Source organism: Tribolium castaneum, chromosome 8 (assembly GCF_031307605.1).
Source record: "Tribolium castaneum strain GA2 chromosome 8, icTriCast1.1, whole genome shotgun sequence".
NCBI classification, from domain to species: domain Eukaryota; kingdom Metazoa; phylum Arthropoda; class Insecta; order Coleoptera; family Tenebrionidae; genus Tribolium; species Tribolium castaneum.
In genome coordinates, this window is record NC_087401.1 from 11,899,639 (window position 1) to 11,915,095 (window position 15,457).

General features: G+C 34.4%; 1 protein-coding gene across 2 annotated transcripts in view; it reads left to right on the forward strand.

Moving 5' to 3' along the window:
* Window positions 1–15,457, forward strand: part of LOC659728 (uncharacterized protein) — a 102,568-nt gene that overhangs the window by 52,196 nt on the left and 34,915 nt on the right. The gene's annotated exons all lie outside the window — the stretch shown is intronic.

Here is a 15,457-nt window from a genome sequence, read left to right on the forward strand (position 1 = left end):
TTCTTACGGTTCATCTCTGATTCTTTTCTACAGCCGTCTGTAAATCTAAAATCTGGGCTTTTCTTTATATCATAACAATTATTTTTAGACAATATTAAACACTATTTCATAAACACTTCTTCTACATTCTCCAAATTTTCTTTAGATTCCATTCTGCGTCTTCAGAATTATTCTAGATAGTAATTTTTTATCATTTTATTCTTCTTCAAAATTTTTTTAAGATTCTTCTCTGATTCTTTTCTACAGCCGTCCGTAAATCTGGACTCTTCTTTAGACTCTTTTTTCTTCCCTAGATTCTTCCTTCGAACAATTTTATAGACTGCACTCATTTTTTACATTTCTACATTACCTATATTTTTGTTTAGAAATGTTCTAGATTATTCTTTATCATCGTTTATGTACGAAACTTAGGTAACATTCCAAAAAAAAATAATCCTGAAAACATATTTTCTCCTATAGGTTTCTAAAACGGGTTTAATTTTCTTAGAACACGCCAAAGTTGTGAAAAATTCACCTAACTGACAACAATGGGCCTTCCTCATTCATAAAAATTGTAATAAACCACGTAGTAAACTGATGGTAGAAAATACACTACAATCCCCACCACTCGAGTAGTAAAGGTGCATAAGCTCCACCTTTCCTACTCTGATGTTTTGTCAAATTTTGTCGGTTATAACTAGTCACTGAATTAGAATTCGCCCTTTGGGAATAGAACAGCTTCTCAAAAAACCGTCGAGATTCACCCTCCGGCCAACCCCAGAAGCAATTAGAATTGATAAATTGTGCAAAGTTAGCAGATTACTTATATTGAATTACTTCGGGTTCTGTATGAGGTTTCGTTGTTGTCCCCGAATAACTCGATTTTCTCAGAACAAGAGCGAGATTATGATTTATTCTCATTTGTCACTTGGCATAATCAATAGTTTCCAGCACGCAGAAAGCTTCTTCCTAACCAAATCGAGCGACATTTTTAACACTTAATGGCGCACTCCACTCACAATTTATTTCGGTGCAGGTGTGCCAACTATATTTTCCCTTCAGAAAAATTGCAACTTTTCAGTGAATCTCTCGGATGTATTAACAATCACCGCCGCGCCATATTTTACAAACGGACCTCGAGCCATCTATGATTCAAACACTGGCCCGAGGAAAGCACGCTTGAATTATTTATGGACGGAGCTTAAGGTGCGTCCGCACACTCTTCGACTACGTAAAAGTCACAATTTTGCGAAAATTGCGAAATTAACGAGCCGGACATTTTTTACAATGGTAATGCCTCACTTTGTTGCGTAACATATTTATTAAAAGGTAAAAAGAGGTCGGACTTAAGCTGTTTGCCGTTGCTTGTCTTGTTCTTTCCAAAGCTTTAATGCTGTTTTGTGAGTTGGGGAAAGCACTCGTTTGAGGCCGCAGATCTTTACATAAGTACACTTTTTACAAAGCGACATCTGTCCCGCACACCCCTAAACTAATCTCGTTGACATATAGTCTTAAGTTGCGCAAAAAAGCGACACTTTTATGATAATGCCGTTGATGCAACATTCATGAGCATGTCGAGATTTATTGCCAATTTTGTGAGGATTTCCGCGAATTTATTGCCAAAAAATTCAACAATTGTTCGTTGATCAATTGCTTGATGAGAAGCGAAAAGTTAGACTTGCGGTTGCTATTTATATCCGGTTGAGCTTTTAGAAAATTAATTTTCGTATCTCTTTGAACGGCCTCGAAACTTTGCTTTAAGAGATTAATTAGGAATCCTCTCCTGCACTTATCTCGTTCTTTGTACGCCAATCGTTGAAAGTATGGGGAAAAATAGTTGGGAAAATGCATCCCTCATAATTGATCACTTAATTAAATTTACGCCGGAGCTAAAACCGGACAAAAAGCGACACTCCCTTGTAAAACCATAAAACGGCACGTCTGCTAATGCACCGGTTATCTCGAGCAAAGTGGCCCTCTTGACGTAAACGTCGATACAACATTAGGGACATTAGTGTCGAAAGGCGGAAAAGTCGAGTCTTGATTTGAATCGTTCGAATGCTCGGTGTGAGTCACTAATTAACGACGAAGATTTTACGATATTAATAATTCAAGGTTAATTGGGAGCGACGGGGAAATCTTGTGATGAATGGTTTATCGAAATAGGGGAGGCGTTTCATCACTTGAGCGAACCCAAATTAACGGTCACTTTTAATCAGAGTTTACTATTAATTTAGGTTGGAGGCTTTCAAGGTGTTAAGGAGCTGAAGGCTCATGTTTAAATAGCGCGAGTTATTTTTCGCCGAGTAGGGACGCTGGCACTCCCCCCCACCACGTCGAGTAGTAAATCGAGCCTCACCTTTACTACTCGGCGTGGCACACGAGATAAAAATAATTGTTCGAATCGGGGTATCTAGTTTCTTGGTAAATATCTCTTATGAAATATGTGCGTTGAGTCTTCCGGAAGGGATATCATCCGTTTCCGGGGTGATTTAGTTGATCGTAAATTGAATAAGGGTGATTTATCGGCGCGATTATCTTTTAATCAGATTGCGCTTTCGACGCAAGACGTCGCAAATATAAATTTTAATTACAATCGGGGCTTTGTTGTTTTTCGTTTAATAAGAGTGATCTTATGCAGAGTGGCGTATGTCGTGTTGAATTGTTAATTTTGTCAGAGTGCGGCGAACGTCTTGTCGCGTTCTCACTTAAGAAAACTAAGATGGTTCAGATTGCGCCCCGTTTAATTTATCCTTGTCAGACGTGTTCAAGTTTAAATTGTAATTTCTGTATGGGTGGAAGAGCGACGAAATATAACTTTAACAGTTTTAGCGCTTTTGTGCTGATATTATATGCAAAGCGGTGAAGGAGCTACGTGAATATTTTTCAATATTTTTCGACGAGTAAATGTTTTGTAAGGAGGGAGCGTTCAAGAGAAATGTAAACAGAAGGGAGCTGGCGCGCCAAAAATAACACATGAACAAGTGACGAAGAAAATTCCGCGAGATAAATCAAGTTTGGCTCTTCCAACAGCTCAGCGAAAAGAATCCACTTGATTAATTAATATTCAAATTCGATAGAAACTAATTAAAGTTTTTTCAACTTTAAAACGATATTTTTCAACATGTCTAAACTTACTTACGCCGTAATTTTACATGCGAAACTTTGTTGCATGTAAAGTTTTACCAAGTTTTTTACTGATAGTTGAAGCAGCATTATTGACTTTGTTTGAATTGAGAAAACGAACAAAAATCGACCAATAGTAGCTTTACTATCTTGTAACTGGAGCGAACTTGATTTTTTGCACAGCTATTGTGCAAACTTTAACCAACACCAGAAAATGATAAGCGGCACATTTGCTTGCCACTTTAAGAAAACGTTCAAATTGTGGCAACCCACTAGAAAACAGACATTTTTTTACCGTTAAACGGTTGATATATTTGGTTGTATGATTACGTTTTCTTTTAACGTTTATGTTACTAGTTTAAATACCATCTTTATCCTTTTTACCAACTTTTAACGTTTAAAGTACGTCTTAACTGAAGGTTGTATTTACGTAAAAGACCCATATAAAAATACTTTTTGTAATAGCATAAAATTAGTTTTTGTATAACGTTTATAAAACGTTGTTTGATCACTTTGGTTACTGGTTTAAATTTTCTATAATTTTACGTTACAAAATCGTTTAAAATGGTTATTAAAAAAAACAATATTTTACGTTACAAATAACGTTATATCTATGGACATCTTTGCGTTGATTCAATAAAAAAGTAACGTTTTTGCAACCCAATTAGCGCTTCTCTTTTTACGTTATTTTTACGTTAAGTTACTTACTGGGAATTATTTTAGTTATTTCTTTCTGTTTTCAAAAGTAACATTTTTTAATTACGTTTCAATGAATGTGGTCAGGTCAGGTAAAAAAAACCTAATATTTTACGTTAAAAAAAACGACATTTCCAAGGACATTTTTGCGTTGATTTAACGGCGAAAGTAACGTTTTTGCAACCACATTAACGCTTCTTTTTTTACGTTATTTTTACTTTAATCTGCCTACAGGGAACCATTTTAGTTAGTAACATATTTTAATTAAGTTTCAATGAATGTGGTCAGGTCAGGTAAAAAATACGTAATATTTTACGTTACAAATAACGCTATTTCCTTGGACATTTTTGCGTTGATTCAACGATAAAAGTAACATTTTTGCAATCCAATTAACGTTTTTTTCCTTACGTTATTTTTCCGTTAATGTGCTTACTGTAAAATAACGTTATTTAATTTCAACAGAATGTAGTCAGGTATCACCTTTACTACTCAGATAATACTATGCAGTTTATTAGAGGTTGTAATACATAAAAATGTAGAGTTAAAACCATGTTTTTAACCGTGATTACATGAGGAAAGTGAGTTTATTAAAATTTAACTGAAAGAAATTGGAATATTTTTGCTACCTTTAAACAAGTACGCAAAATAAAACTGGTTGAGTTTGGTTTTAGTTAGATAAGAACCCGAGTAATAAAACTGCCAACGTTACAACCGTAGTTTTATTCCAATTACTGTCACAATTGAGACGAAAAGTATGCACGAAAACACATTTCTGATTCAATTGGCTTATTAAAACTTTGTTGCATAAAATTTTTCGCTATTAAACTTGTCCGAATTAAGAAAACGCCTCGATGTGGCTTTATTACGTTGTAACCGAAGCCAACTTGATTTTTTGTTAACTACGGTAACTTTAAAGTGACGTTAAATCCCCCACGATAAAGTTTCAGACAATCAGGTAATGCCGCAATTTTGTGGTGAAAGCTACAAAACTTTAATTGGGACAGTGTTTTGTGGCTATTGTGTGGGTTTTAGCCAGATTGCGATAATTTTTTGTGTGTAGCGAAATGCATTCAAATGTTAGGCGAGTTATATTTGCATAAGTAAAAATTAAAATTGCATCAATGGCTGGAATAACACGCCATCAGGATGAACAACAGATGCAGAGCTGATTCCACAAATAATTAATTAGATATACACGTTAGCAACTTGACAGGGTAAACAGAGTATGCACCCAAGTACAACAGCAAACAAAAGTCGGTAAATAGTGATGTTAGCACAATAACATTTCATAATAAGTGGACCGTAGTTCAAACAAATTGGCACGTAACTTTGCAACAAGTATCGTGCGGTTTTTTTTGGCATAAAAGTGCGCTGAATTCGTGGAGATGTTGATTCAGTTAACCGAAGCATTAAATTGTTGATGAGTTCCATACAAAGTTATTGATCAGCCGCTTATTCTCGTGAACAAATTGAATTACAAAGACAAGGAAAACACGGTAGCCTCGGGCCGACTTAAAATGCAAATAAATATTAAATACACGAAATACTCATGTATAAATTTTTAATAACGAAGCTCGAGAGTTATTAGAGGCCGCATTTTTGCCCCGGCTAGATTACATTTGCGTTTCTCCTCTTCTTCATTTGGTTTATGTGCAAATTTTCGCTAGGAGAAAATCCCGCGTTATTACATTCGTACAGACTTGAGGTTCGCATAGTTGGAATCGAAATTTATTAGATCATATAAGTGTAAAAGCGATTTGGGGGCTCTTACCACGCACAATTTTGCCCAAAGTGGCCCCTGCGTCTCGTTCCACGTCAACACAATTTCAACTTCCAACCAAAAATTACGTATTTTGCGATCGGCGTCCATTATCGGACAGTTGACATACAACTGTTGTCAGATAAAAGTTGGCTAAGTCTTAAATAAACGATTGAGTAGGAAAGGTGCACGTTCAACCACCTTTACTACTCGTTTTTCACAAACTACTGAAATTTGTACTTTGTTAAACTTGTTTCATCTAAATGCAAACTAAACATCATCGCATTTAGTCAGATGCACGTCAAAAGTAAAAATATCCACGTCGAGGTAACAAACTTTATAATTTGCCGGCATGATGAGCTTTACCCACAAAATTTAGAGTAATTACCTACCTGAAGTCATAAAGGATGAAATACGCCGAGCTGGAGTTATAAATAACTCAATAAAAATTAAAACAGTGAGCTAATAAATATTGAAAAAGTAGTGAAATATTTATCAATTTTACATTAGTGACACGCGCGCAAATTGCCCCTGTCATTCGCACTGGCCATTAAAAATGTAATAATAGTATATGAAATCGGAAAAAAATATTACAACTGTCAAACAATCAATACAGTTGCAATCAAACTCGCCTTGTTTACTCTCGAATTCAGCCGTTCCAATCAGCGGTTAGTAAAAATTCTCCTTCTGTTGAAAATAAATCAACGTGAGGTAAAAAAGACGCATTTTCCGCACCGTATCACTTTACCTGGCGGTCGTATTCGCTTTGTCGTAATAAGCAGCGGCTGCCGCAACCGCCATCACCGACTGATGTTATCACATGCGGAAGATTCTATCAAGTAAATTGAGACCGGTTGGGGGCGGCTGAACTAGTAACTTGATCGTGTCATTAGCGCCAAGGTAACTAGAGCGTTCCGACCAACCAAAACTAATCCAATTGCCACACGGAAAACAAAAGTTCACACATGTCACTAAATTAACACCGAATACGCAAAAAACAGAATAGTTTTTTTCCACCGGTTAAGGCGAGTAGTAAAGGTGGGACATTCGCCCTTACTACTAGCCCAGAGTAGTAGTAAAGGTGGTGAAGAGGCACCTTTACTACTCGCATTCTCAAACTTAGTGTTTTTCAGCTAAACTTTCAGCTAAAACTTTCCGACCAACCAAAACTAATCCAATTGCCACACGGAAAACAAAAATTCACACATGTCACTAAATTAACACTAAATACGCAAAAAACAGACTGGTTTTTTCAACTGATTAAGGCGAGTAGTAAAGGTGGCGTAATCGCCCTTACTACTAGCCAAGAGTAGTAAAGGTAGTCAAGAGACACCTTTACTACTCGCATTTTCAAACTTGACGTGTTTCAGCTAAACTTTCAGCTAAAGCTTTCCGACCAACCAAAACTAATCCAATTGCCACATGGGAAACACTAAATTAACACCGAATACGCAAAAAACAGACTATTTTTTTTCAATCGATTAAGGCGAGTAGTAAAGGTGACACCTTCGCCCTTACTACTATCCAAGAGTAGTAGTAAAGGTGGTCAAGAGGCACCTTTACTACTAACATTTTTAAACTTGGCGTTTTTCAGCTAAACTTTTAGCTAAAGCGTTCCGACCAACCAAAGCTAATCCAATTGCCACACGAGAAACAAAAGTTCACACATGTCACTAAATTAACACCAAATACGCAAAAAACAGACTGGTGTTTTCAACTGATTAAGGCGAGTAGTAAAGGTGGCGTAATCGCCTTTACTACTAGCCAAAAGTAGTAAAGGTGGTCAAGAGACACCTTTACTACTCGCATTTTTAAACTTGGCGTTTTTGAGCCACACTTTGGCACACAACGTGAAACGTTACTCTCCCAGCTTCAGTGACTGTCTGAGTCGTAACCAAACTCCTCGTTGAAATCATCCAAAGACTGGGGTTCAATAACTAATTTAACGTCCGTATCTGGTGATTAAATTACGCAACAAGCAGTCTCTATTTTATCAAAATCTGCAGATGCATTAACAATCCAACTCGGGTAACTTCATGTTTATCCGTAAATAAGCTAACGTCAGCCGTATGCAAATTCCGACAGGAGAAAATGATGTACAAACATCATCACACGCGAGAAGCAATCTCGTCAAGACGAGAGATTGTAAGTGGACTTAATTAAGGGTACGTGTGGCTTGCCCTTTGAGACGTCTCAATCACGTAAAAAGCGAGAAATCAAAGCCATTTAGATAATTTCAGATCCATAAAGTTGGCAATTACATTAAACTTTTTTCCTTTGATATTGCAATCGACCGACAAGTGCTTCGATGTAATTAAAAAGTTCATTTCGGAATGTAATTTTTTAGTGTAAACGAAGCCGTGCGATAAAAAATTCATTTTCAATTTGTATGCACGAGTAATCTGAACCACCCTGTATAACGTGATGATGAAAAAAGCATTGTTTTAATTTGGAATGTGTGCCGAATTTTTGTACGAGAGGGTGATTTACTACGTATTACAGAACAATGGGTATTGTTTGTAACAGGTAGTTGTAATTTAGGAAGAATGTGAATAAGAAAAGTGGAGACGAGCTGAGAGGAATTGTACTAAAATAAATTGGTTAGATCGATTCGAGATAAAATGGATACATCTGTTACAGGAAGTAGCTTTAAATCACCTTTTTACTTAACGAAATTGTCGAAAATAAATATTTACCGGTCTTTGTTTGTCGGATAAATGTTTAACAACGTATTCAGCAAAGTTTATGCTCGGTATATTGTATTTGGCTTCCGGAAGGAAGTGTGAAGTTTTAAGCAGATGTGCGGTTCCAAACACCAAGTTTATTGAAAGTTAAGTGAGATAAAAGGATCACGAGTATAATAACAATTAGCATAATTATTGCAGCAAAGTAAATGTATGTTGTGTTTGATGTAAAAATGCGTCGCTCACAGTTCGCTTTTCAAATATTTACACTCAACATTTTTTCAGTATTGGCAATTTTGTCCGAATACTGTCGGTGAAAAATCTGGCATCGTGTTCGCGTCCCCGTGTTAATAAAAGGATCATTAAATGCAGAAACTGCTCGGAATTCGGGATATTTTCCCATATAGCCCGAATTCCTCCCCTGTTAGCATTAGTTCCGACTCGCCCCCATTCAAGCAGTCAAGACCATGTTTAATTACTGTCGTTTGTAAGACAGTTTATTATCCATTCACCCTCCTAGAGTCAAAAGACGTCCTGTCCGTCTCCAAGGTAATGACTCCATAAACCTCCCAACGATAACAATTATCTAGAAAAAATCAACTGTATTGTTTTCCATTCAGAATTAAAATTCGACCGCGCCGCAAACATAAACTTTTATTCCTTTTATGAATATTTCACGTCAACTGAATGAACTCGTAATTTCGTAGATTATGTCAAGGAGTTCCGACATCTAATTTCAATAAAAACAACCACATTTCTCAACGTTTTTCCTTTTTATTTTTACTGCGCGACATCATTATGCCGGTCTTTTACGTCACTGCTACAAAATTAATGTCCTGCAGAGTTTGTCGGCAGAAAGGCGTCCTTTATCTTATGGCCAGTAATTGCGGTTTGACAATTTCGGACACAAACGCATAAAAAACACACATACGCAACAAGAGCGAATAAAATAAAAAAACTATGCAACAAACCAAAAAAAGCACAAGAAGGGCACCACACTTACTACTAGTATTTAGTATTGTATTTGTTGAAAATAAAAAAAAAGCTATTGACGCAACCCAGTAGGCACACAGAAGTTTTTTTTAACGTTTTTTTAACGTTACAACGGTTGAAATTTACAACGTTATTATTTGGTTGTATGATTACGTTTTCTTTTAACGTTTATGTTACGTAATTTAAAAACCCCTTTATTCTTCTGACTAATTTTTAACGTGTAAAGTATACGTAAGCACGTCTTAACAACGTAAAACAACTTTAACGTTATTAGTAATCGTATAAACTAACGTTTGTTTTTAACGTATAACTGACGTTTCAAAAAAACAGAATTTACTTTAAAATTTTTATCAATATTTTAACATTGAAAGTATGTTCTACCTTAAAGTTGCATTCACGTAAAAAACGTAAAAGAACTCTAACGTTATTAATAATTGTTTTTACTACTGTTTGCTTTAAACGTATAATTAACGTTTCAGATAAAATAAATTTGGTTTTTACGGCACTGTCTAAGGTTGTTTTTAACGTGTAACTGACGTGTCAAAAAAACTGAATTTACTGAAAGTATAAAACCAACTTTATAATTTTTATCAATATTTTAACATTGAAAGTATGTTCAATGTTGCATCCACGTAAAAAACGTAAAAGAACTCTAACGTTATTAATAATTGTTTTTACTACTGTTTGCTTTAAACGTATAATTAACGTTTCAGATAAAATAAATTTGGTTTTTACGGCACTGTCTAAGGTTAATGTTAATGTTAATTACAACATTGTTAATTGGTTATACAATTACGTTTTCTTTTAACGTTTATGTTACGTATAATTCAAACCATTTTTATACTTTTCATGAATTGTTAACGTTTAAAGTATGTTCTAACTTAAAGTTGTATTTACGTAAAAAACGTAACCGAACTTTAAAGTTATTAATAATTGTTTTTACTACCGTTTGTTTTAAACGTATTATTAACGTTTCAGAAAAAAATAATTTGGTTTTTATGGCACTGTCTAACATTAATCTTAATGTTAATTACAACATTGTTATTTGGTTGTATAATTACGTTTTCTTTTAACGTTTATGTTACGTATAATAAAAACCACCTTTATACTTATCAATTGTTAGCGTTTAAAGTATGTTCTAACTTAAAGTTGTATTTACGTAAAAAACGTAACCAATCTTAAACGTTATTAATAATTGTTTTTACTAACGTTTCTTTTAAACGTATAATTAACGTTTCAGAAAAAAACTACTCTTGCATCTTTTTTTGGCAATCATTATAGAATATAAAAAGTGATATAAAAAATAAAAAAATCAGAAAAAAAACAGTTAAAAACAGCTTTTTGTAAATATCGCCTTTTAGGAAAATGGAAAAAGTGCAGTCTGATATTATACAGGGTGCCCCAGCTCTGCTACCATCTTCTGTAGCTCAGTTATTAGTACAGTCGGACTTTTGATATTTTGTAGACGTTATTTATACTCTAGGATGTATTTCAGAAAATATGTTTTAATTATACAGAGTGTCCCAAAAAGTATACATTAATACATAATACATTTTCTAACGACATGCTATTATTTTTTTGAGCTTATTAGAATGCCTTTTTCGCTTCTTACATATTATATTATAATAATACCATATTTTATTATTATTTCGAAAATATTAAGCTGGTGTGTTAAAGTCGATTTTTTGTCAATTATAGTTTTTTTTTGTAAGGAACAGTGGATTAAGCAAATTTGTAACTCGGTCCACTGTTTTATTTCTGATTTGTTGTTACAACTTGTGCGTTGATTAAACCACGAATGAGATGTGTCAACACTTGCACCTTTGAATTTTAATGTGGACATACTATAAATATTATGAAAGGAGCAGGACACTCGACCCCATCCTCTAATTTCCCCCATCTTTCATAAAGCAAGCAATGAATTCATTAACGAGCACATACAGGACAGCTTTAATGGCCTATCTGATGGAACAGAGTCCATAAAGTGTAATTATCTGAGATTTTTTAATGGCATGGCACAATGTGCCTCCTTCGTTCAACAGCAGAAGCGAGCTATCTCAAGCAAGGCACTAGAAAATTATAATCAATCCAGTCCCGGTCTTAGTTCGTTTCCTATTGATTTTTTGGTCCATATCTTATCCAACTACACTATGATATAGTACACCGACGTGTTCTTCACTAGTTCCCCATTCCGGGGAAATTTATCCAAACGTTGGGAAATAAGACGGTTATCTGTCCCGATCCCGAACAATGCCCTCGCTCGTAGCCGTTAATCAATGTTGACTCAGGGTGGTTATTTTGTGACGAGGGAAACACCGCTCCGGATTTTTGATCAATTACGGCCTTGGCGGCATCGATGTAACATCTGGTCGCGGGTTTTTCCTCCTCTGACCGTGATTTAAAATTGCTCTTTTAACGATCGCAAAACAAAGCAAACTTCCCAACTCCCCAGGAACTATCAACTATATTTTAGAAAAGTTTGCACTTTTTGCATGGCTGCGGACACGAAATTCGCTTGCAAAAGCGGCGCCGCGGCGAGTATTAAATCGGAGATTGTTTCAGGTGAATCGATAAGTTAGATTTTCCGCATTTGCTTAATGGTCTTTGGGTTGGTATTGTCACCGACATTGAGGAGATGCATTTACGGAGAGAAGCTGTAAAGTGGTGCAATAAAAGCTCGAAACGGGAAAAACACTGCTTTGTGGCAGATTTCAAACCTGCAATCACAAAACCAACATTTTCTTCTATTTAAAAAAAAACTTCAAAACGAGCAGCGTTTTGTAATTTTTTTGAGCACAGTTGAGGGTTGGTTTTATTTTTAATCAGTCTCAAAGGAATCGATCCTGTTGCTTTCCCAACTTAATTAAGGGGGTCGAAACCAGTGTTTTAGACGTTGTGTTTATTAAAAATTGTTTATTATTTGTCAGCGGCTTCATGTTGCTAATTTACCCCTTTCTTTGATTCCCAACAAGCAAAAGGAGCGTAGCAAATGTGACCTTTTTCAGCTCCCGCTTTTTATTTTCACCACATTGTAAGAAAGTAGTATTTTCAATTAAGTTTGTTGAAATCGATCCTTCAGGTTTCAGTTACAGCAAAAAATTAGTCTGAAAGCCGGTGAGCACTTTAGATGTTTTTGTTTGTAAAATATGTCTTCAGTTTTTCAACAACAATAAGCAAAAACTCTCACTACAGAGATTTTTAATTCGAAATGTTTTTCTCAACTGTTTTTTACAGTTTTAGCACAATTTGGCGATTTTTAGGTTTCATCAATTTTGCATGAATCGAGTCTGTTGCTTTCAAAATTAAATTTGAAAAATGATTAAAAATAGATGTTTTGCGTTATAAATTGTTATCTTTTATCAGCGTAGTGCTTTAGATGCTTTCCCAATAAGCACACAAGCGTAACAATTACGTAAAGAAAGACACGTTAATTAGAGAAATGTCCACAGAAATAGCATTATTTATGACGTAAAACATTAACGTTTTTTTGAGTAACTATTTAAACTCTTTTGTAATACAAAAATATATCGTAACATTATAAAAAATATAAAATCAGTAATCTACGAAGGCGCTGAAGGGTCACACACACACAAAAATCGTCTAAATTGACAGTAAGTAACTGTCAATTGCCAGTTAGTAAGTGTCAGTTGCCAGATAACAACTGGAACTGTCAATTGTCAGTTAGTAAATGCCAATTGCCAAATAGTAACTGTCAAATGTCAGTTACTAATACTAATCAGTAATCTACGAAGGCACTGAAAGGTCACACACACACAAAAATCGTCTAAATTGACAGTTAGTAACTGACAGTTAGTAACTGTCAATTGCCAGTTAGTAAGTGTCAGTTGCCAGATAACAACTGGCAATTGCTACTTAGTAAGTGCCAATTGCCAGATAGTATCTCTCAAATGTCAGTGACTAAGACTAAGTGTCAACTGACACTTACTAACTGTCAATTGTCACTTACTATCTGGCAATTGTCACTTACTATCTGGCAATTGACGGTTACTACCTGGCAATGGCACTTATTAACTGGCAACTGACATTTACTAACTGGCAATTGACAGTTAGTATCTGGCAAATAACAGTTATTAACTGGCAATTTAGTCGATTTTTTTTGTGTGTGTAGTAACCAACGTTGAAAAATGCTGTTTTTATTCAGATGATTTTATTCTATTTGAATGTAATAATTGCATTCAAATACAAAAATTATTTATTTACGTAATTTTTTATACATTTTTAAAAAAACCTTACCATGAAACAGAACATTTTTATGGTCTAATATACAGGGTGGATAAAAAGTGTAGATACAGTTGAATATAACTATTTATTTTAAAAACTATTTATTAAAACTTATTGAAATTTGGTGCATACTTAAGAGTATATAGATACTCTCGTTTTAGATTTTTATCAAGTTTCTATCTCCATTTGTTCTTAAGATACAAGGCTAACATGATTTATTTTTAATGGCAACAAGGGTCAAATTTAATATTTTTAAGAAGAGTATTTTTTTCTGAGTTATGTGGTGTCACATACGGATACCTTAATTTAATCAAAAACTAAAAAAAAATCGAATTAATAAAATTTGAAAAATGTAAAATCCTGTTAGCCTTGCAAATGTTGTCTTTATCTATCGTTAGCTCTTTGCCGCTTAAACAATAACAAAAAACTAAGTGTAAATCAAAAAAAAACATTAAAAAAAGTTTAAAGACGAAATACATTATTAAAAATTTTCATTGACTTTTTGGCTTTTTGTCGCCATGGCCAACTAAGATGAGCTTTTTTTCTCTCAGTTTCACTTAAAAAAAATATTGTACACATGTTTAATTTTTGGCTAATACACAAGTGACAGATCGCTAGTAACAATATTTTCAAAGCTAACTTGGTTTAACTTTTCCAAAAATCCAAAATAAAATTTTTGTTTTTTTTTTTTTACTTTTTAATAAAAATAAAGTGGATATTATGTTACATCAATGAATTTAAAAAAAATGCTCTTGAGAATTACTAAATGTGCTCTTTGGTACCATTTAAAAAAAATGAAGTTAGCCTTGTATTTTCAAAACAAATGACGATAGAAATTTAAAATATCTTTCTTAAACACTTGTTTCCCAAATTTCAAGGTTCTCTAGTAAACCGTTCTGAAAATATTTAACTGTATCCATACTTTTTAGCCATCCTGTATTTAATTCATAATAAACAGCTTTTCTCACAGTTCTTATTGTTGTTACTATTTCGTAATAAGGAATTTGTAAATGTTACTAAGTTTACCTGTATCTGACTTGAAATTAACAGCAATATTTCTATTTTTTTTCTTTTTTTTTGTAATGTATTACTTCATCAAAGTTTATTAAATAAATGTTTTATAAATATAATTATTTCCATTTCCATTTGACGTTATATCACTGTTTGAAGTACATTCTAGTAATAATAGCGAGTAATCTATTCTATTGAACAGATTGAAATTAATGACCAGAAGGGCAGTCATTGTTGTAAAGGCGCAAACTTTTGCATTAGGCCCGATGCAAATCCATTTATTCGTGGAAAAAGAAGAAAGTTTACGTTCTTTGTACGTGTTTAATAAAAGCAAAGAGAAAACTTTCACCAACTCGCTCAAATAAATAAGAATGGACACTTTTATTTGGTCTTCGTTGTTTTTATTTTATGGGCAAAGTTTATTCATGCGAATCACGGACTTTTAGCACTTGCTGAATGACTTTATTATTTTAATTCAAGAACGTAGAAAAAGAATTGATCGATGACCGTCTGTCAACATCATCTTGAAAGCATAAACCTCGTATTATTAATCCCTGCTGAGTTGATGGAGGTTGAACTTTACCACCGTCGGTCGTTGAGCCGTCATAAAAGCAAGGCCACTCCAGTGATTGGAGTGAACTTCGGCGGGAAGTGGGATTTTCAGACCTACGGCAATCAGGGCTTTCAAAGTATTAATGTGCCGATTGCACGGGAATGTTTTTATTTATTTGGCCGTCTTAGCACCCAAAGAAAACGCGAAATTTAAAATCAATCAGAAAACGAACACAAAATTGGCAATTAAACCTAATTAGAAACTTTCGCCCGAGTTAACCGTTTTTGAGGCCCGTCTCGAATACCTAATGGACCGCAAAGTGTTAATCACGTCTCAATAATTAACCAAAACCCGATTTACTCTAAAACAAATCGCGCTAACAACATTACACAGAACGGCACAATATGTCTGTGA